The 22799-nt window shown below is 38.6% G+C and overlaps 2 pseudogenes; one reads left to right on the top strand and one right to left on the bottom strand.

The window, feature by feature from the left end:
- Window positions 1-832: 832 nt before the first annotated feature.
- On the top strand, window positions 833-22519 carry LOC101706020 (tripartite motif-containing protein 42 pseudogene; annotated as a pseudogene).
- LOC147824562 (U2 spliceosomal RNA) lies at window positions 18761-18900 on the bottom strand (annotated as a pseudogene).
- Window positions 22520-22799: the final 280 nt, after the last annotated feature.

Here is a 22799-nt window from a genome sequence, read left to right as displayed (position 1 = left end):
AGTACATCTTAAAAAATGACATTTTGTGGTAGTTATTAATCTATCACCTTTAAATGTGTGAATAAAATCAAAATTGAAGATCAACCCAACATATGTTTATAGTGAATAAACTCTTCAATGTAACAATTTTACCCTTCAGGATGGGGAGTAAGAAGGAGTTGGGGAGGGAGGGATAGATAGGTAGAAGGATAGCGGAAGGTTAGCAGTGAGGCCAGAGGACACAGGTGAGAGAAGGAAAAAGAGGATAATAGAAAAATAAAGAAGAAGTCCAAATGAGGGCCAGAACAGGAACAAAAAGGGAGATGAACAATGTGGGGCAGCAAGAGAGTGAGTATAAGAGAGCAAGAAAGGAAAGAGAAGATAAAGAAGAAAAAAAGGAGAGAAAAACAAAAATTTGGAAAGAGTAGGAAAAAAAATAAAGAGGAGAAAAACAAACAAACCAATAATACTAATTTTGGAAATAAAAAATAAAAATGAAAATGAAGGGCCTCCTTCAGGGTATGTCTCTGCTGTCACAAAAGACAATGTGAGTAGCAGTGTGCAGATATAAGTCAATGAGTCTCAGCAAGCCAGTCACAGACCCATGAAGTTCAGGCAGATTTCTGGCTGCAAGTCCCAAGTTGAGCTCCCCATCCTCCTGTAGGGTTGAACTCTGCAGGGTTGTACTGCAGGTTCCAGTTCCCCTTCCCCTGAAGATAGTCCTAGTTCTGATGGGAGGTGATGATCCATACAACTTACCCAGTATGGTGGTCTGGTGGTCCAGTGTCCCCTGTGTCTTTGTAGTATGGAACCAGGTGGCAGTACAGCCAAGAGGCCAGAGGAGTGTGTGTGCATGGGTGGTGTCCTGCAGGTGCCCCTGCGGCTAAGTGGATCACTGCTGGGGGCTCAGGCTGAATATGGTGGGTTCCCTGCTACTGGAGACCCCTCTGTGGCATCCACGGATGTGCCTGGCTGGCACAGGCTGGATGGAGCAGGTCCTTTTCTCATATTTTTTCTTTTCCCTTCTTTCCTTTCCCCTACCCATCCCACTTCCCCTGCTCCTTTAGACCTTTTCTTCCTATTACACAATATCAATTACACATTTTTAAAATTACAATATCAACATCTAGGAGACATTACCACAGATTTTACAGAATTTAAAAGGATATAGAAAGCATATTACAAAAATCTGTTTTGAAATAAATTTGACAACTTCTAAGAAGTACCTTGGAAGACAAATTAATGAAACTAACTCTGGAGGAAATATAAAATTTGAATAGCACCTATTAAAGAAAGTATATTCCTAGCTTGAAAACCTACCTATGTGACAACAACAGGCTCATATAAATTTTAATTGATAAATTATATCAAACATTTAAAGCAGAAAAAAGAAGGAACACTTCTCCCCTCATTTTAGGAAATCAACATTGTGATAATCCTAAAACTGGATAAAGATAATAGAAGAAAAAGGTATGAACATAGATAGAAATTTGTTTAACAAAACAAACTATTAGAAGTCAGATCTGGCAGTATGTAGAAAGGGGTTTTGTTATAGGGATGGCAGTGTTGGTTCAGCATTGGAAGATCCACCCCCAAAAGTCATCATTTTAACAGAGGAAAGGAAAAAGCCATATGATTCTGTCACTAGTTGGAGAACAAGTATTGGACTAAATTCTATAGCTGTTCATGGTAAAAGCTATCAGGAGACTAGAAGTAGAACAGAACCTTCTCAACAGATGAAAGACATGTACTCCATACTTCCAGTGAGAATGCCTTATATGAATGGAGAAGATACAATGCTTTCTCCCTAAGGTGGGGAACAAGGGCAGATATGCCTACTTTTCATCTATCCATTAAACTTTGAAACATAGGCCCAAACCAAAATAGTCTGGCAATAAAATGACACAATTAGGATAGGATTGGCAAGGAAGAAGTAAAATCTTTATATGTAGATGAAATGATCATGTACAGAGAAAATACTAAGAAATCTCTAGGATCCCCTAGAACTTGTATTTGAATTTAGCAGGATTAGAAACACAAGGTATATATAAAAATTCAGGTCTCTGTATTCTTGCTATAAATGAAGAATTGGATATTGAAATTTAAAAGTTATGTAGGAGTAGAGAGGACCTAGAAAAGTAAAAAGAAAAAAAAAACAATGTTGGAAGACATTTATTACCTAATTTTAAGGCTTCCTCTAAAGCTACAGTAATCAAGGCAGTGTTGGTGCAAGGAAAGACATATTGGAATAAGACAGAGAATCTAGAAATAGAACTACACATATATGGTCCAGTGAGTCTTGAAAGATTATTTGACATTAACATTTTATAGAATACAAACTCAATTCAAGAGCTGAGGAAAAAATAGTGTTTTCAGCAAATGGCACTAGAACACCTGGTATCTGTACATAAAAAGTTAACCTCAATCCTTTATTTCCATACATAAAAATAACTTGAAAGGCTCTATGAACCTAAATATGAAAGACTAAAACTATAAAACTTTAAGAAGAAATTACAAGGGAAAATATTTATGAATTTAGTGTACGCAAGAACTTCCTAGGATACAAAAAACATGGTGTATAAAAGAAAAAAAATTGATAAATGAGATTCCATCAAAATTTAGAACTTTAAATGACATCGTTAAAATGAAAAGTAGTCCTTTAACAGACCATATTTCCAATGCACATAACCTATGACCAGAATATATAAAGAACTCTTACATTAATAGACAACCCAATTAAAAAGTAGACCTAAGAAGATGATAAATAGCCAGTACAGCACAAGGAAAGGTGTGCAACACTAGAATCAGAAAAATATTAATCAATACAATAACAAGATTGAGTTATACATTCATTAAGGAGATGAAGTTAAAAGTTTTAAAAGCCTTGTCATGACTTTTTCTTTTTGTTGGATTCTCCCCCTTTGTGTTTGATTTGTCACACCCAATGAATTCATTCTGCTGGGCTTTCTGGGGTTGTGATCTTCATTGTTTTTTCCTAGGATATTGTCTAAAATTTTTTTGAGTGCTGGTTTGGTATTCATGAAGTTCCTAAGGTACTCTTTATCATGAAAGTATCTTATTTCTCCATCAATTGTGAAAGATAGTTTTGCAGGGTACATCAATCTGGTTTGGAGGCTGTTTTCCTTTAGGGCTTGAAATACATCACTCCAAGCTCTTCTTGCCTTGAGGGTTTGTATCGAGAAGTCTGCTGTGGGGCTTTCCTTTGTATGTGATTTGTTTCTTTTCTCTCACTGCTTGTAGAATTTTGTTCTTTTGTTGGGTTTCTGGAATCCTAACAATTATTTGTGTATGTGTAGATTTTTTTTGATCAAGGCTAGTTGGAGTCCCATATGCCTCATTTATCTGTATGACAGGTTCTTTTCCCCTGCTTAGGAAGTTTTCTGCCATCACTTCTTGAACAGTTTTTTTTTATGTCATCTGCACTCTCTCCTGTTTCTTCATTGACTCCAATCAGTCTTGTGTTATTCTTCTTTGCATCGACTAGCAGGTGCTGGATTGATTTCTTGTGGTTCCTTACAATTTTAAAGCAATTTTTCTTTTCCTGGTCACTAATTGCAATCTTATCTTCTATATCTGAAATTCTGTCTTCACACTGGTTCATTCTGCTGTGTAGACTTTCAGTGGAGTGTTTAATCTCCTGGAAATCTGTTTGCATCTGTTTTATGGATTGCATTTGTTTCCTATATTGGGATTCCATCATGTTCCTTAGCTCCTCTATTTTTTTATGTGTGTCTGCTCTAGACTTATTAATCATGTCTTGCACTATGGGCACAATCTCTGCTGTTATGTGAGAAACTATTTCTGATTTCATTTTTTCCAGATCCTCTTTTGTTGCCAGTTCAGGGTGTCTAGGTCGTTGAGTATCAGATTATTCCGTCTCATTTCCCTTTGGGGTTGTTATAGGTGATCTGGAAGTCTGTTTTTTAGGCTTGTTTATGTGTCTTCTCATTTCCTGGGGGTGGGGTGGTGGTGCTGCTGGCACCTGTGCAGCTCACCTCCTCTGCTCTGGGAGCGGTGGAATGTTCAATATAATTCTTTATGTCTGGGATTTCTATTTGCCACCTTTTCCTGGACTCTTTGATAAATTTGTCATTCATTTTTTTAGTGGTTTGGATTAGCTCTTATAGTTTTTGATCTTTTGATCTTACTTTTCCTTAACACATTGATCAGTTTGTTCAAAATTCCACTCTCTGTTCATTTATGTCATCTTTGAGATGATCAAGTTTCTTTGCTTCATCTTTGAACATTTTGAACAGTTCAGCTACCTGGTGCTTAATAATTCCTTTTGAGTGTCTTTTTAGGCATTTTGTTGACCTTTTTCTCCCACATTTCTATTTGTGTGTGTGCATGTGTACGTGTGTGTGTGTGCGCTGATTGTTTTTTTTTTTTTCTTTTTGGTACTGGGAATCGAACTCGGGTCCTTGCACTTGCACAGCAGGCGGCGAAACCACTGAGCTAAATCCCCAGCCCGGTGCGCTGATTGTTGATGGTTTTAAGTCTTACCTTTAAGTCTTTTTTTTTTCTATGTAATTCAGGATGGCCTTGAACTCACTATATAGCTGGCCTTGAACTCATGGGAATCATCCTGCCTCAGCCTCCCAATTTCTGGGACTAGAGGCATGTACCACCATGCCTAGCTACCTTTAAATCTTGAATACATTTTAAGTTAATATTTGTGAGTGATCTAAGATAGGGGTCCAATTTCATTCTTTTCCATTTGGACATTTTCTTTCTTTTTTAGGGGGTGGGGATCAAACTCAGGACCTTGCATTTGCAAGGCAGGTGCGGCGTCACTGAACTAAAATCCAGGCCCTTGGACATCCAGTTTTCTGAGCACCAATTATTGAACAGAATTTCTCTGTTCCCATTGTGTATTCTTGGGATTCTTGTCAAATATTAGTTGACCTAATTTTGATTATGTTAGTGTGATTTGTCTTTCTCCATCCCTTTACTTTTAATCTATGTATACCTGACCATTAATTGTGATACATCAACTTGAATGGATTAGGAAATGCCTAGGAGATTAGTAAAGCACCCTTTGGTATGTGTCTGTGGGGTGTCTCTGGGAATAATTGGTATGGAGGCGAATGAATTGATTGGAGAAGAGCTACCCTGACTGTGGGTGGCACCAACCAATAGGCTTGTAGCCTAGATGGAAAAAAGGGAAAGGAGGAAGTTGACACACATTTGAAAAGTTTCATTCTACTTGAGCAAATGTGTCTTTCGTTGTCCGTGCTTGTGGACTTCAGACTCCGGCTTCGTCAGCCTTTCAGTACAGACTCATATCAGTGACTTTCCAGGGATCTTCTAGGGCTTCAATCTTGGGCTGGATGGATTTCTTATACACAATATATAATTGTGTATTTGTTGTTGTTGTTGTTACTGGGGATTAAACACAAGACCTTTACACTGAGCTACATCCCCAGCCTGCTTTTTATTTTGAGACAGAATCTCATTCAGCTGCTAAGTTGCTCAGATTGGGCTGGGCTGTGCTCAAAATTGAGACTTTCCTATCTCAGCCTTCCAAAGTGTTAGAATTTGTTTTTTCATACACTCTGATAATCTCTGTCTTAAAAGACAGTTAAAACTGGTATATTTAGACCATTGACATTTAAGGTGATTATTGATGTAATTGGATTAATAACTACTTTTTTTTTTTTACTGTTTTCTATTTGTTACCATTATTTAAAAAAAATTAGCAATTTCCCTAGAATTGACAATTTACAATTAATCCAAACCCACCTTCAAAAAATACTATGCTAGTTATAAGTGTAGCAGAAGTGCATTATAACTAAATTACACAAACACAAATTACTCTCTCCTATCCCTTAATGAATTGGTGTCCATTGATTTTACTTATAAATAAGCATACATAATAGCACACAAACACAGATAGAAAATTAATCCATTGCCATTAATATGTTGCCATTACTGTTTTCAGCAACTGTTATTATTAGATAAATTAAGAAAAATAAAAGTATTTATGTCACTTGTTTCTTCTCTCATGCTCTTCCTTAGTTTAGGTAGATCCAAGTTTCTGACCTTTATAATTATCCTTCTCTCTAAAGAATTTCTTGTAGCATTTCTTGTAAGGCAGTTCTCCTGACAAGAAATTCTCTTAAATTCCATTTGTTTGAAAAGATTTTCATTTCTCCATATTTTGAAAAATAATTTTGCAGAATACAGAATACTAGGCCAATTTTTTTCCCAATTTTTTTTTACTTTATCTCACTTTCTTCTTGTTTTAGAGGAAAAGTTCTCATGTAATTCTTATCTTTACTCCTCTTTATGCAAGATGTTTTTCCCCCATTGACGTATATTCAGATTTCTTCTTAGATTTTTGTAGTTTTAAAATGATGTGCCTACATCTGTAGGTTTTATTTTGTTTTTTGAGACAGGGTTTTGATATATAGTTCAGGCTGGTGTTGAACTCACTATGTTGTCCAGCCTGGCCTCAAACTCACAGCAATCCTCCTGCCTTAGCCTCCCAAGTGCTGGGATTACAGGCATGCACCACCATGTCCAGCTACGCTAGATGTAGGATTTATCCTGCTTAGTGTTCCCTGAGCTTTCCAAATTTGTGGTTTGATATCTGGACATTAATTTTGGAGGAATTCTCAGTCATTGTTGTTTCAAATATTTATTCTGCTCCTTTCTTTTCTTTTTGGTATTCTTACTGTCCTTGATTAAAACAGTGACTAGGGATACAGAAAAGTATTAGAGAATCCACTTACAGAAGAAAGCTCATGAAATGCACCTCTGAGGAAGATTTTTAGTATTTAATTAAACATGTATCAAAATAACATATGAATATGGTGCTATTCTATGGATCTGAAATGTCCTCCAAAGGCCCACCGGGGGGTGGTAGAAAACTTTAAGAAGTTGGGCATGCTGGGAGTTTTTAGGTCATTAACATGTACCCTCAAAGGGGATCCTGGGATACTGCCCTCTCTCTCTGTGTCTCTTTCTTCACTCCCAGCCATGAGGTGAGGGGTTGTTCCACCACATACTCCCCTACAGGCCTCAAAGCAATAAGGCCAACAGACCATGGACCAAAAACCTTCAAAACTATGAGCCAAGTAAATCTTCTCTTTCTTAGCTCAGTATCTCAGATGTTTTTTATAGTAACAGAAAATTGACTTACATGGTTAAAAAATAACTTGTATGAAAAATAATTATCTGCCTCTTATTTTCCATCTCCACTTGTTCACCAGATGCAGCCATTTTTCTCACCTTAAGCTGTTTTCCCTTGTTAGTTGCTACCATATCTCTGAATCACTGGTTTTCAACACTGAATGTCATTAGTGTCACCATGGGTGGTTTGAATTTATACTGTATTAGAATTATACTGTTTCTATTGATTATCCATCATCCCTCTGCTACTGTTGGAGTATATATTTCATCAATATAAGTTGTAAGCCCAATAATACAGTATAAATTCCTCATTAAAATTCCCAGGAAAGTATAAATAGAAGGGAACTTTCTCATTCCAATAAAGGGCATCCATGAAAAGCCTATACCTAATGGACTTAATGGTGCAAGGATATACAGCCTCATCATTTCTAGACAACAGTGTACTGGAAGTTCTAGGCAGTTTAATAAGCAAGGAAAAGAAAAATCATAATGGTAAGAAAAGGAGAAATAGCTCTCTTGCCATTGTTCGAGGAAGCCTAGCAGCTCTTTCCCTCCAATAAAGCCTTACCTTGGGTGTCCTGTTTCAGCTTGTTTTCTTTCATTCTGGTCCTGAAATTCAGGAAGACAATGGTTGGGATTTTGCCATGATCCCCCTGCTGGTCGGGGTTGATTGGCCTCCCAGCCATCCTTCCTGGACCCTGCTGGATGAGCACCTGATCAGGGGCCTTTACCTTTGCCATTGCTGACACCCCGAATCCACACTGGTCCCTAATGGCTGGGTGTGTACCCAGATCAGCCTCTCTCTCTCTCTCTCTCTCTCTCTCTCTCTCTCTCTCTCTCTCTCTCGCTCTCTCTCTCAGGTCCTCTGTCTCTCTCAGAAAATCCTAGCGCTAGGTCAGACAGACTTCTTGGCCTGTGGCTAGGACTGACGCCCCTGGGGGACACCCTATTGGCCCAGCTCCACTCCTTCTCTCTCCCTGGAGATCATCAAAGAAGATGAGGACCCTCCTCCCTTTTGCCCTTCTCCTTGGGAACTATCTGATACTCACCCTCCACATCTGGCCCTCCCTGGACATGGGAGTTACACAATCCAAACCTCCCCAGTCAACCCAGCTGGGATGTTTGCTAGCTAATCTCAAAACACTCAGGCTCACAGGCCACATCAAGCCCCAAAGCCTTATTATTTATTTTTTTACTGCAATCAGGCCCCAATATAAATTAAACGACTACCACTGGCCAAAAAATGGAACATTCAACCTGAACATTTTATGGGATCTTAACTTTTGTCAGTGCAACTGAAAATGGTCTGAAGTCCCCTACGTGCAGGCTTTCTCCTACCTTCACACCCACCCCTCCCTCTGTCAATCTTACACCACCTCTCAGATTCTCCTTGCCCACACCTTGTCACCCATGACCCCCGATCCCTGCCCAGAGCCAGACATATCTGCCTTCCACCCAGCAGGTCACTCCCCTCTTGCTCTGCCTCCACCCTTCGACCCCACCTCTGCCTCCTCCTGCTCTCACTCCCCACAGTGGCCTCACTCGCCACACCCAAAACCACTCAGCGCCCCCCACCCCAATTCTCCACCACACACCTGCTCTCTCCCTGCTCTTCCAGCCCCTCCCAAACAGGAGAGTGAGTTAACACCTCTGCCGCCTCAGAGGCAGTGGTGACCCTCTACCTCTGTGTTTTCTCTTACCCTCTATTGCCATGTTACACAAAAGGCTGCAAAGATAGATGAGACTTTTAAGGTGCCTATACCCACTGCTCTGCCTTCTCTCCCTGCCTCAGCTTCCCCTGAGGAGAGAGGGTAGCAAGACTCTACAAAAGAAAGTAAAATCCTCTCCTGGCCCTGGCTGTTTACATATCAACAACTTGTTTGGCAGGCTACATTACCAAGAAATTTCACTGGGCCCTATTTTCTACATAAATATTGGAAAATAAAATATAAGGTTATAAAACAATTCAAAGAAAATGTAATGCTTAAGATCGGAGCTCAAAGACCAAATGCTAGGTTCCAGCCCAGTGCCTGCTACAGACTGCTTCCTCCATATTACAATCAGCTGTGATGTCCTGCCAGGCAAGGGAAATTTAAAAAAAATAAAAAATCAGATTATAAATTTTGGCTAATTGACAAATGTACCTTTCGTCTCCCATTTAAATTGATGTTTAATTGGTGTTTGGTTTCCAGATGTTTGATTGATGCATTTAGAACTTTTACTTTACATTATAAATTCTTTTTTTTTTTTACATTATAAATTCTTGAATTGTAATTATAGGATTAACTTGACCTTCTCTCTACTTTCTGCTTACAGACTTCTGACAATAACTATAACACAAGATTATGGTACTGTTATAAAGTGCTTTTATTCCTATTTCTAATTACAAGAGATCTCGGTTAATTGACCTACAAAACTTTTGACTAAAAGATGTTATAATTCAATTGGCCAAATATATTTGAGTGCACTCTAGTTTCATAAATTGTCTTATATGTTTGTTTGTCTGTGTCTGTCCAGTTGTTTGTGTTTGTCCAATTGTATTTTTTTTTTGTACTGGGGATTGAACCTGGGACCTTGCACTTGCGAGGCAGGGGGCAGCACCACTGAGCTAAATCCCCCACCCTGTCTAATCGTATTTTTGATAAAATGTTATTAAAGGCATGCCTTCCTTTTCTCCCAGGTTGCTAGCTGATCAAAATGACATCAAAGATTAATTTTGTTTGTAATGCATATTGCTGTCTACATTCTATAACTCAAAAAGTATATAATATATATATATTTTATTGGTTACAAATAAATTGTTAATTGCTACAATCTGGTTTTTTTTTTAGTTTGTTTGTTTTTTGGTACCGGGGATCAAACTCGGGACCTTGCGCTTGCAAGGCAGGCACTGGAACCCCTGAGCTAAATCCCCGGCCCTACAATCTGGTTTTTATAGGTTATATAAAAAGGAAATTGTCAAGATAATTAAATAAAAACTTTTAGGTTTGGGGAGATGGCTGGATGTTGAGACTCCCCTTGATGTATAAAGAAGCAGCTGCTCAAAAAAAACACAGTTATTTCTGGTCTTTGTTCACTAATGGGAGCCCCAGTAATTTTCATAGCCTTATGGGAAGACACAACCCCAACAAACATTGCTTAATATGCTGTTATAAAATGTGTGCATTGGTTATCATCAAAGGGTTGAGTTCTAAATATGTTATTGTGATATGTTTATATTGGTCATCTTCAAAATATAAAATTTTCTGTGGGAAAAACAAGGTGTTATTAAAAAGATCCTTTTGGTACCAAGCTACATCACAGGACATAAGGTTTCATATAATTGTAATAATTATTACTGCTACTTTTCTGGTGTACAAAATGTATTTATGCTTTCTGATTGTACAAGTTTTCTAATATATTGTTTATAGTAATCTTTTGATTTAGGTGTTTGCCCTTCTCTTTTGCTCCAGCTACTTATGATAACAGGTACATTTATAGGCCAATATATTTTCTTTAGATGGCAACCTATCAAAAGATAACAATTTGTCTAAGAGTTTTTTATGTGTTTTTGTGGGGGAGTGAGTGCATTTAACAATGGCTATTTTATACTAAGATACGTATCTATGTTTGTTACAAAGATAATGTCATCATGATTGTCATGCTAAAGTATTATTATTATGTGTGGTTCTTGATTCAAAGTTTTATTCTGTTAATATTCTACAGGAAATCAAGTACTAGAACAACCATGATTGATAAAAATAATAGTCCTCTAACTCTATTTTAGATTTCAAAATGCTTACTATCCAGGTAAAATTATAATAGTTAAGCTCACTTCTCCTACTGCACTACTAATGTCACTGATCTTCTTTTCTGGGTGTTCAACATCTAAAGTTTAGAGACCAAAGCTAGAAAGGTAACTGGGCTAAGAGGATGGCCAATATTTTGGCCCTAGCCCCTCAAGGTCAACAAAGAATCCAGGACAGGAGAGAACCTTTTCTACGGTATCCTACATCTTTGATAAGTCACCCAACCTCCTGAGCAGGGAGATTGCTGGACACCTGAAGACAAGTGTACCGTGTCAAAGGAGGGTCACAAAGAGGGAAAAATCTCCCATGCTTTCACTGAAAGCAACCTGGTCAAGCAAGTTCTTGACCCATCCTGATTGCTGACACTGACAGAGGAGCTGAGAGGCTATATGCATGGTTCCAAAATAATGCCTGAAGAGATTTAACTGACCTTGATAGATGGCAAGATATCCATATTGACACAGGTCTCACTTTAACTTGGTCTTAAACACCCAGCAGAAAAGAATAACCAAAAGAGGTATAAAATAGTGCTATAGTAATAAAGCTAGGTATAAAATTGGGCTCTAGTCACTGACCCCTCCTGGCAGTTTCCAGCTGTATCAGTAGCTGACCATGGTTATGGATCGTTAGGAAAAACTATGGTAAAATCTATAAGAGCTCAGCTAGAGTTTTAAATGTCTTAGTGAGATTTGTTCTTCAAATTGTCTCTTATGTTCTTACAGCTAAAACTAGAGAGACTTATGACGAAGAATCAGACTTACAGATAACCTTTATCAGTGAAAGAATCTAAGAGCCAACAGATTACAATCACTCACTAGTTCAGTATCTTAAGTGTGACTTTTCTCCCCAACCCAGCCTTCCATTATAGTGTGCTCATGCTTAGATTTTTCATGCTCTAATTTCTTTAAAAATCTTGTTTATGCTTGCCTATGGGCTGCCAAATTCAAAGTGATCATACAGATAATATCAACAACAAATGTGCTAGACTTTTTTTTAACCAATATCCACCATCTTAACAAGCATGCCCTTCCTGTACACCCTTCCCTAATGGGAGCTGGAGTTCTGGCAGGAATAGGCACAGGAGTCATGGGAATTTCAATATCAACACACTTTTATTACTCCCTAACTCAGCAGCTAAATGAGAATATGGAAAAGGTGGCAGACTCCTTGGTCACCCTACAATCGCAGATCAATTCACTGGCAGCTGTGGTACTTTAGAACAGGTGTGCTCTGGACATAATCACAGCAGAAAGAGGGGGGACCTGTCTTTTGCTGGGAGAAAAATACTGCTACTTTGTGAATCAGTCAGGCATCATAGGCGACAAGGTTAGAGAACTGAGGGAGTGCATAGAAAAACTTGGACGAGACCCAGACTGACTACAATCTCTGCCAGGATACTTTGAAAAATGACTTTCATGGCTTCTTCCTTTCCTGGGACCCCTCACCATCCTTTGCATAGTCCTGCTTTTCGACCCTGTCTGTTTCCGCTGTTTTCAAAATTTCTCACAGGACCGAATGCAGATCTTTACCAACCAGATGATTGGTGAACTCATCATGGCTGGCTACCAGCCCCTCGATACTGATGCTGGCTCCACCTAATGAGACCACACCTCAGTCATCTAAAGCCCCCCCCCCCCAACGATGCCCCTTTGCCAGCAGGAAGCAGCTACAGAAAAAGAGACCTTCACCCCTATTCCATAACAAGAGTCTGGAATGATAGAGTTCACTCCCAGACAAAATGGCCCCAGTGGTCCTACATTCTAAAATGGCTCCTGTTCCTAAAATGGTTCCTGCTTACGGAAATGAGCCACTTGGGGGAAAATTGAAACCTACCCCCTCTGGAAAAGCAAAACCTATCTTGTTGTTCCACTCTGCTACTCGTATGATCCTCCCCTACCAATCACCTGGCACCTCATTGCTAGCCCCACAGTACAACCAATTCTCAACACTCGTGATACTCTCCTCACTGCACTGCCCTATATAAACCTCACCCCAGTTAGTACCCCCCTCTCTCGCCATTGTTCCAGGCAGCCTGGCAGTTCCTTCCCCATAAAGCCCTGCCTCGGGTCAAAAAAAAAAAAAAGAAGTAAAACCGTGAACATGATTTCATTCTCATTGTAGAGGTTAACATCTCCAGACACAGTATTAAATCTTCTGAAAGTGTTTTTAAAAAGCCAATCATTCAGGTGCTTAGCAGATACCCTGCATTTGACTTACATGTTAGCTTAATAATCCTTTGTTGTATTTAATTTTCTTTTACTTTACTTTGATAGCACTACATGCAAATATAAGTCGAAGAGATGATAGATACAATTTGTTGAATTTAGATTATGATTTTTTGAAATAATTTGGCTTGATTTAATATATCTAATATGGCTTGCTGTGCAAGCACAAGGACCCGAATTCGATCCCCGGTATCAAGAAGAAAAAAAAAATCTAATATGTATATATTTAAAATAGATTTTTATATTTTACAGCAGTTTTAGATTTATAGAAAAATTGAAGAGACACAAAGTTACACATATCATTTTGCACACATTTTCCTACATTATTACCTTAAATTAGTAATGTACTAGTGTAAGTACATCTCATCATTAGTACAGTCGAGTTAGTGAACCAATATTGATGTATTATCATTATTATTAACTAAAGTCCATGCTTTATTCATATTTCCTCTATTTTTATCTAACATCTTTTAAAAAATTCTAGGATCACACCCAATGTCCCACATTACATTTAGTTTTTCTCCTTTGATTCATCTTGGCTGTGGCATTGTCTGGTTTTTGATATCCTTGACAGTTTTGAAGAGCACTAGTCAGTAGAATGCTCTTCTATTAAAAATTGTCAAAAGTTTTTCTCAAGATTAGATTGAGATATTAGTTTTTAGAGAAAGATCACATCATGATATATTGATTACATTCTTATCAACATGATTCATGATGATCTTGATTATTATTGATGTTGATCTTGATTATATGACTGATGTAGGGTTTGTCAGATTTCTCCACTGTAATGATAATCTTTCTTTCCACCCTTTCAGTACTGTACTTTGGCAGAACATCACTGTGAAGTCTGTTTAGAGGTGAGGAGTTCTGTTTCCTTTTCTTTAGAGAAGAACATTCTTATAAATTACCCAGAGGTCTGCTGCATGGGAAGTTTGTCTTTTATCCTCCATAACATTTATATTTTACTTCTCATCCTTTCTCTTTCTGCCCCGCCCTCCCTCCCTTCCTCCCTACCCCAACTGTCTCCTTCCCTCCCTTATTTCCCCCTTTATCCCTCCCTCCCTTTTTCTCTCCTTGACAGGTTAACAAGGAAAGCAGTAAAAATTATCTTGGTCTATAAGGCTTAATATTATTTCTTAATCTAAAGTGGTATATCTTTTCTTTATGCCAAAATTTAAACAGAATAATACCCATTGTGTTCATTTTCATTTTGACTAATATTTGGCTTTTAGCTCAAATTAAATAGCCTATATAATGTTTTATTTAATTTTAAATTGTTTAGCCTAAAGGCTAGAGGCATTAACTTCATTCACAGATGTTGTGGTTTGTACTAGATATTTCCCCAAAGCCTCTTGTGCTCATAGGTGGGGCTTTTCAGACCTGGCTGGATCTAATGTGTGATTCCAGAATTAAAGGTGCATGATACTAAATTAGTCCACTGATTGGAATTAACAAAGTCCTCTGTGTGGATGATGGGTGTGAGTGGCACCAATAAATGGGCTTATAGCTAGAATGAAATATAAAAGGAGAGAGAGAAGGCAGGCCTGCTGCAGCTGTTGCTGCTGCTGCTGCTACTGCTGCTATTTTGCTGCCTTCTGCCTGCCACATCATAAGCTATTTCTCCTCTGTGATTCCCCTTTGCCATGGTGCTCTGCCTTTGAGTCAAAAAAATATGGACTGAAACCTCTACAAATGGAACCAAAATAAACCTTTCCTCCCTTTGCTTGTGAATGTCTCGTATTTTGCCTCAGCAATGAGAAAAGTAACCAAGACAAAATATTAAGAAACAAAGAGGTTTAAGTGCTATTTTATATTGTCAAGTCCATGGATGAACTGCCTCTATGATTGATTCTTAGCTCTGTCCCCAGTTCACTGAGCTTTCTTATTTAATTATCTCTCCATAAATTTTAAGACTTTTAAGAAAAATATCCCTCTCATTTGTTTCTTGGTTTGGGTCTGTAGTTTATCTTTCCCTTGCCTTTAATGAATTTTATATATACATTAGACTAGAGAGGAGAAATTACATCTAGGCTTATCTGCAACACTTAGGAAACTAATAACAAGCAAAAACTAAAAAGTAAAATAAAATGTTACTTGAAAAGTAAGATGAAGACCAGTATTGCATAAAGCAAAGGTAAACTACAAATCCAACCTCAAATACAGACCTTACAGGTGTTACTACTTAGAGAAACTTTAAGTTCTATTGTTTCTGGATTGAAAGCAAGACATGTTTACATTTAAATTTAGAATTTTCTGGTGCTTATTCTTACAAGTAAACACTCCACAACAAGTGTCTTAGCCATAATTGTGTGTGTACCAGGAATGGAGAGCTCTCCTCTAAGTGGAAGGAGTGGGAAGAAGAGAGTGAGTGAAAGGGAGCGTGACAGAAAGAGTAAGGCTGAGGAAAAGGAGCATGTTAAAGTGACTTTCATGGGTTCAAAGTTTCCCCCTCAGTACTGGGATTGAATCCAGGGCTATTCTATCACTGAGCTACATTTCCAGCCCTTTTAATGTTTTTATTTGAAACAGTGCTTCACTAAGTTGAGTAGGCTAGTGTCAAACTTGTGATTCTCCTGCCTCAGCCTTCTGAGTAGCTAGAGTTATAGATGTGTACCACTTAGTCAAATTTATGAATTTTAATATCATAGAAAAGCCTTCATACATTGTATAAAATTTTTGAACATCTAAAATCCATAACAGGCAAATAATATTTGTATCTGAGTTTACTGTATGAAATTATTTATACAAGAAATATTTTATCTTCTGAAGGAAGAATTTAAAACACCCTAAAGCTAGCTATGTAAAACACAAAATAGATTTATACTGGAGGGAAATTTTTCATTATTGAAAAGTATCAACAAATGGGAACTACTAGATTGAATCAGAATGACAAATTAAAACTAAGTGCACATTGATATCACACTGTCAAAATGTAAAAATGTTTAGTTTTTGTTACATAAACAAAAATGTTCTTATTCTATTAAGTGAATTATATTTATTGGTGACATTTTTATCAGAGTAATGCCAAACCAGAGAGCCATCCACTCTGTTTGGTAACCTCTTATTACTACTATAAGTCGTCAACTGGTAAAATGCTTTTATGTATGGAAACTGGTGGGCAGTTTGGAAATATCTTCAGATTAAAAAATGGCCATGGGGAAAAAACTATGTAACACAGTGTTTGCTTTGGAGAGCTGATGCCAAGCCAGAGTGGGCCATCCTCTCTGCTTTGGTAACCTTCTCCAAGTATTTTCATCTCATTTAGATATATTTTTGGACTTTCCTCTGATTAAGTAGCTTTATTTAAAACTTTGTTTCTCCATTATAATAGTGGTATATGTTCATCAATGTAGTATTAAAAAATAGAGAAAATGATTAGAAATGTATTCTAGTTTCACCTTCTAATTAGGATCATTGTTGGGGATGAAACTGTGCCCCTGTGGACCAGACAGACCTGTGCCCCTGTAGACCAGATGGATTTGTGTCCCCCAAGAACCAGGGGGACCTGCACCTCCTTGTATTGGAGGGAGCCCACTTTAGCCCTGGGCTGTACCCTGGCTATGGTCACCTGCCCACTCCAAGTATTCTCTGTGTTTTGCTTCCTCTCAACACAGGGAAGCAGAAGCTCTAACCAACAGGTTGACCTGATTGTGGATAAGGCAAATGCCAGAGGAGACAAGGTAAGCCTGGGGGGGTCAGTAGATCCTAGGAGAAATTATGGACCTGGCCAGAAGTGCTAGCCCCAAAAGAAACCCACAACTATTGTAAACTACAGAAGCAGCATGGGATTTTACTGCAAAAGTGACTCCTTCACGGCAGGCTAGAGTTGGAAAAGAAACCAAGTGCAGCACTTGTCATATTGCCAGAGAGTGTTTGACAAAGAGGGCAAAAACATATATGCTGGTGGAAAGAGAGCCTCTTTAACAAATGGTGCTGGGAAAACTGGCTATCCGCAGGCAGAAGATTGAATCTAGACCCATATCTCTCACTATGCACTACAGTAAAATCAAAATGAATTAAAGATCTAAATGTTGAAATAGAATTTCAAGATAAATAGGTAAAATTCTTGAAGACATAGGTTTAGGCAAAGACTTTCTGAACAGCTGCGCAGGAAATGACATCAAAAATCAACAAATGGGATCATATTAAATTAAAATATTTTGCTCAGCAAAGGAAACAACCAACAGAGTGAAGAGACTGGAAAAACTTTGGCCTGCTGTTTCTCAGAAGACTAATATCTAGAATATATAAAGAATTAAAAAATATTAGACTCCCTGAAATAAAAAACCCAATTAAAAATGGGCAACTGAAGTGAATAGATACTTGTCAGAAGAAGAAATACAAATGGCCAATAAGTACAATAAAACATGTTTAACACCTCTGGTCATCAGAGAAATTCAAATTAAAACAACACTGAGATTCTATCTTATTCCAGAAAGAACGGGCATCATCAAGAAGTCAATAACAAATGCTGGCAAGGGTATGGGGAAAATCGAACCCTTGTACACTATTGATGGGAATGTAAACTAAGAAAACCAGCATAGAGAATCCTTACAAGACTAAAAAGAGAAATTTCATTCAACCTTGCTAATTCTCCTTCTAGATATCTTCCTGAAAGAGTTAAAGGCATCATGTTACAGTTGTACATGCATTCCCATGTTTATAGCAGCACAATTCATAATAGCTGAATCCTGAATCCTGAAGTGGCTTATATGTCTATCAACAGATGAATAAAGAAAATGTATTTATACACAATGGTGTTTTACTCTGCCATAAAGAATATAATTACACCATGATTCCATAATGTTAAGTGTAAGAAATCAGACACACACTTAAATATCACAGTTTCTCTTAAATGAGAAATCCAAAGTATAAGTAAACAGCAAAATAAAAGATAGATAATAGAAAATGGAGCTGGGTATGGTGGTACACACCTGTAAGCCCAGCACTCAGGAGGCTGACACAGGGGGATCTCCATGAGTTTGAGGCCAGTCTGGGCTTCCTAGTGAGTTCAAGTTCAGCTTGAAGATACAGTGAGTCCCTACCTCAAAAATACCAGAAAAAAAAAAAAAAGGCTAGATCTTTTGCAAATGTGAAGGGGACCAAGAGGTGGGGAGAGTGGAGAGAGAGGTGATGGAAGAGGGATGAAAAAAGAATTGAGGTATGTTATGTACCAACTTTCCAGGAGAAGTATAATCATTATGTACTGCAAATATGTTCTAATAAAAGATAAAAATAGAAAAAACCAAAACATGTTCATTGTTCATACTTTGGTGTTTTTTTTTTTTGGCATTGTTCATATTTTGGTGTATTTCATTCTAGTTGTTTTTTTTTTTTTTGGTACTGGGAATTGAACTTTGGTCATTGTGCCTGTGAGGCAGGTGGCGGAACCACTGAGCTAAATCCCCGGCCCTCATTCTAGTTTTTGATAACCACTGTTTTGATGCATTTTGATCTAGTTTTTTTTTTTTTTGAATCAGGGTTCGAACTCAGGACCTCGCGCTTACAAGGCAAGTGCAGTGCCACTGAGCTAAATCCCCAGCCCTCAGTCTAGTTTTTGATAACTATTGTTTTTCTCTTAGTTGTGATCATCCACTCTACAACATTTGACAATTTTGTTCCACTTGTTTAATACAACACCTGCCCCTCCCATGAATAAATAACTTCTTTGGCAATTTCTGGAGGAATATGAGGCTTTAAACTGATAAGAACAGATGCTACACTTGATCTAAGCCAAAAGGCTGAGAAGCAATGACTTACAGTAGACTTACAATTGGACAATTGAGATGCACCACATTCTGTGTCAGATTTAAGTCCATTTATTATAGCTGGTGGTCAAGGGGGGCTAGCGCCCAGAAGTTTTTTTCTGGCAATGGGAAGCGGTTTGATTTTTTTTAAATCATGTTTTTAGTTGGGGAGGGCTCAGGGGAGAGCAAGCAGAATCTTATAGAAGCAGAATCATTTCAGGTTAGTGGGGGGTATAAGAAAGTTTTACACACAAGTTTTATAGGTGAGCTATAAAACATCTTGAAACTTTAGCAAGTTTACTGTCAAGCAGCGGGTTTTGGGTGTTTCATGTGTAAGCACTTTGTTCCAGCACAGGTACAAAATGGCACTGAGGCACAAGATGGAGTTGGGTTGACTATCACATCATGACTTGGGATAATTTTATTATACTGGTTGTTTTTCTTCTTGTACTTACTGGAGATAGTGTGCATTTGTTTGATAGGTGCATTGAAAGAAGTAAAACTCATGCCCCTGAGTTGCTCATGTTGAAAAACTATCAACAAATGGGTGAGAGTTTTACCTGAAAGGGAAGGAGGACTAATCGCTGGGATCCTGGAGTACTTTAGGAAATAGGTCAGGACAATGCCATGGAAAGCATCAGCATTATATCCTCCAAAGTCGTCAGAGAAAATATTCCAGAAATGAAGGTGGGAGCGTGGCAAATATAAATTTAATGTGAAGTTTTCCTGAGTAAAACTTGTTGAGGGTATCGAAGTCAGAGGAGTGTTACCATTGGTGAGAAGGGTGGACTGGGAAAAAAAGGTGAAGATATCTCCTCAGGTGGTGGAAACGTTCTTTTTCTGCACAAGTGTATTCATATGAAAAGATTGGCAAGATGTACACTTCAGATTACCACACTTTATGCATGTTAACTATCAGTAAGGAAGTAGGGTTGGCCCTCTGTCCAAGTGGGAGGAATTTAGAAGAGTTCTGCTTTTTCAACTCTCTCCTGGACATATCAGTCTGTTAACAGAAACTAGGACTTGGACTTGTATTATTTTAAAAAATCTATTTTATTAGTACATGTTTGCTGTACATAGTGATCACTTTTAGCATGTGGGATTTGTACATGTACATAACACATCTTAATTCTTTTTTTGGCACCTTCCTCTCCCCCCCCCAACACTCCTTCCCTACCCTTCCTCTCTATTTCCACTTTTTCCTTCAATTATTTTTATCTTTAAATCCTTTTCTTCTTCCTTCCCTCCCCTGCACCCTTCCATCTCTTGTTCTCTTTACCCTTTGAAAAAGTACTTCCTACTTCTTTTTTTTTAATTAAAAAAATTTTTTTTCCTACTTCTTAATATCCATCCTCAGACAGCTATTATTAATACCATGGCTCTGCTGTGTTATAGGTTTAAAAAGCCTTTGTGAACTAATTTTAAATACTACTTACAATTAACTCCATAGGAAAGTGCAGTTGAGTTACAAAAGAACACCAGGAACATAATTCAGCAAACATTTATGGAATATCTCTACTGTGTAAAAATGGTGTCTTGTGCTGAGACTGTCTGTCTCTAAGATAAGTAAGACCAGGAGCCTACTGTCAGAAACTTCATCTTCCCTAGATTTAGGATCTCCCTCATATTACTATTGGGTCACGTTTTGATTTTTCCAAGTTTTAGAAATAATAAAAACAATTTTTTCAAAAGAAGTGTCTCTTGGACTTCTCAGGAGAGTGCCGAGCGTGCATGTCCTGGGCTGTTGTACATCTCCTTCCAGGACCGAAGCCTCCCACAGTAGAGGGCAGCCGCATCTGTGTCCTGCCTCAGCACCTGGAGGGCATGTTGGAGAGAGAATGAGGCAGAGGGACACGCTGGTGCATCTGGGGGATGTGGTGGCACAGTGGGAGCTATTCTGACATGTCCACTGGAAGTTGTAAACTCATGGGTGCAGTCATCTTCTATGACACTTTATATCTCTGAAGTTCAGCTCAACACCATGGCTGGAGCCAGTGTTAACCTAACAGTGTCTCCTCCATTGCCTAAAAGTAATCTTGGAAAACAAAGGGCCTCGGTCCTTGTTTAGAGGATTAGGCCCCAATAGAGTGGGGATGGCCCCTTCTAGAGCAATATACTTTGTTGCTTACTCCAATTGCAAGGAAAAATTGAATGATGTATTTGATCCTGATCCTACCCAGGTTCACATGATTTCAGCTGCAGTGGCAGCGGACCTTAGAGGATTGTCATATATTGTGGAAAACTCACTACACTGCCAACCCTTAGAGAAGAAATTGAAAACGCATGTGCAGTAATTGCAGTGACCAAGGTTAATCAAGGACCAGTTTGTTATACTAATCAATGTCTGGAAACTAACAGCCACTACTGTGAACATCTCTTATAATTATAGAGGCCAAAGTCCGATATGAAATTGATAATTACCTAATAGAATTCAACATTTAAAAAAACAACTTTAAAGCTGACAAGGAGGCAAAGCGAAAAGGGATCAGAAATGGATTTCTCAAGCTACACAGCGTCCTTCATGAGAAAGAGTAGGACATCATGGAACAGAGAGAGAATCTAGAAGTGTCCAGGCAGAAGGAGATAGAAAAATATGTGTACATCACAACCCTGAAAGTGAATGAAATGGATGGCCCAATCAGCTACTCAAAGGAAGTGCTGAAGGAGACAGGCCAAGTGGCATTCCTGTAGTCAGTCAAGATTCTTGTGGACCAGATTGAGGAGGGCATCCAGAGCACCTACAGGCCTGACCTTCATCTATGGCTCTACTTCTTGCACTGCATGCCCTTGGATTTTGCTGAGCTCTCCAGTGCCATCCACAAGCTCTTCCCCACAGGATCCAAGAAGGTATGCTTCTCAGGGGACTCATTGCCCTCTCCCTATCCCAGTCACTCAGAAATGATGATTGCCAGGAAGGTCACATTCAGCACCTACAGCTTTGGCATCCAGCAGATGTACCAGTGAAGCTCCTCCTTGTTGTCTTTCAGCACCATCGGTGAGAAGGCCAAGATGGGTCTGGAGGCATATGGGAGAGCCCAGTCAGCTGCCCCTGCCAAACCTGGCTTCTACACCTACCGGAACACTAAAGCAAAAAACCAGCTTGTGCAGGACAGCAACAGCTTCCACAACTGGTACTCATTCAATGAGGCCTCTGTGAAGGCCCCAGGCCCAATTGTAATCTACCAGACTTTGGTTTATTCAACAGCTGCCAAGGTTTACTGGACATGCCCAGCAGACGATGTGCTCTTTTGAGATGGAATTCTATGAACCCATTACTACTCCTCCTATCAATGTGTGGACAGAGCACTGTGGACAAATTTGGGGCATAATGCAGCAGAGTCTGGAGCTACACAACCTGACCCCCAACACTGAGTATATGTTTAAAGTGAGAGCCATTGTTGACAATGGTCCTGGCCAATGGAGTGACATTTGCAAGGTACTGTGCACATTATTTCTTAAACAGATTTTCTTGAAAGATTCTGGGTGCAACTCTGTTAAGATGATCATGAGATCACAGAACCCACAGGGACTCTCCCTCTCCACCCAGAAAATTGGCCAACACAGGACCAAAGAGAAGGCTCCTGCCCTCTACCAGACTTTGCAAATACAACCTGAGAGTTGTTAAGTTGTGCTTTATTTAAAAAATTATATTTGTTCTAGGCATTGTTAGGAGGTGTTAGGATGCAGAGATTGAGAGGAAAATAAAGCATAATCCCTGTTTTTAAAAAAAATGTGTCTCTTGTCCATTTTAAGCTGCTACCATAAAATACCACAGAAGGGGTTATTGTAAACAATAAAATTTTATTCTCTTATAGTTCTATTTTATTTTATTTTTTTCAGTGCTAAGGATTGATCCCAGGGCTTCACACAGTGCTCTGCCACCTGAGCTACATCTCAGTCTGCTC

The sequence above is a fragment of the Heterocephalus glaber genome, unplaced genomic scaffold (genome assembly GCF_053883595.1).
Source record: "Heterocephalus glaber isolate CG9 unplaced genomic scaffold, H.glaber_assembly_v1.0 deba00001538, whole genome shotgun sequence".
Lineage (NCBI taxonomy): Eukaryota > Metazoa > Chordata > Mammalia > Rodentia > Bathyergidae > Heterocephalus > Heterocephalus glaber.
The sequence above is the reverse complement of the archived record's forward strand: the minus strand, read 5'-3'. Positions and strand labels throughout refer to the sequence as shown.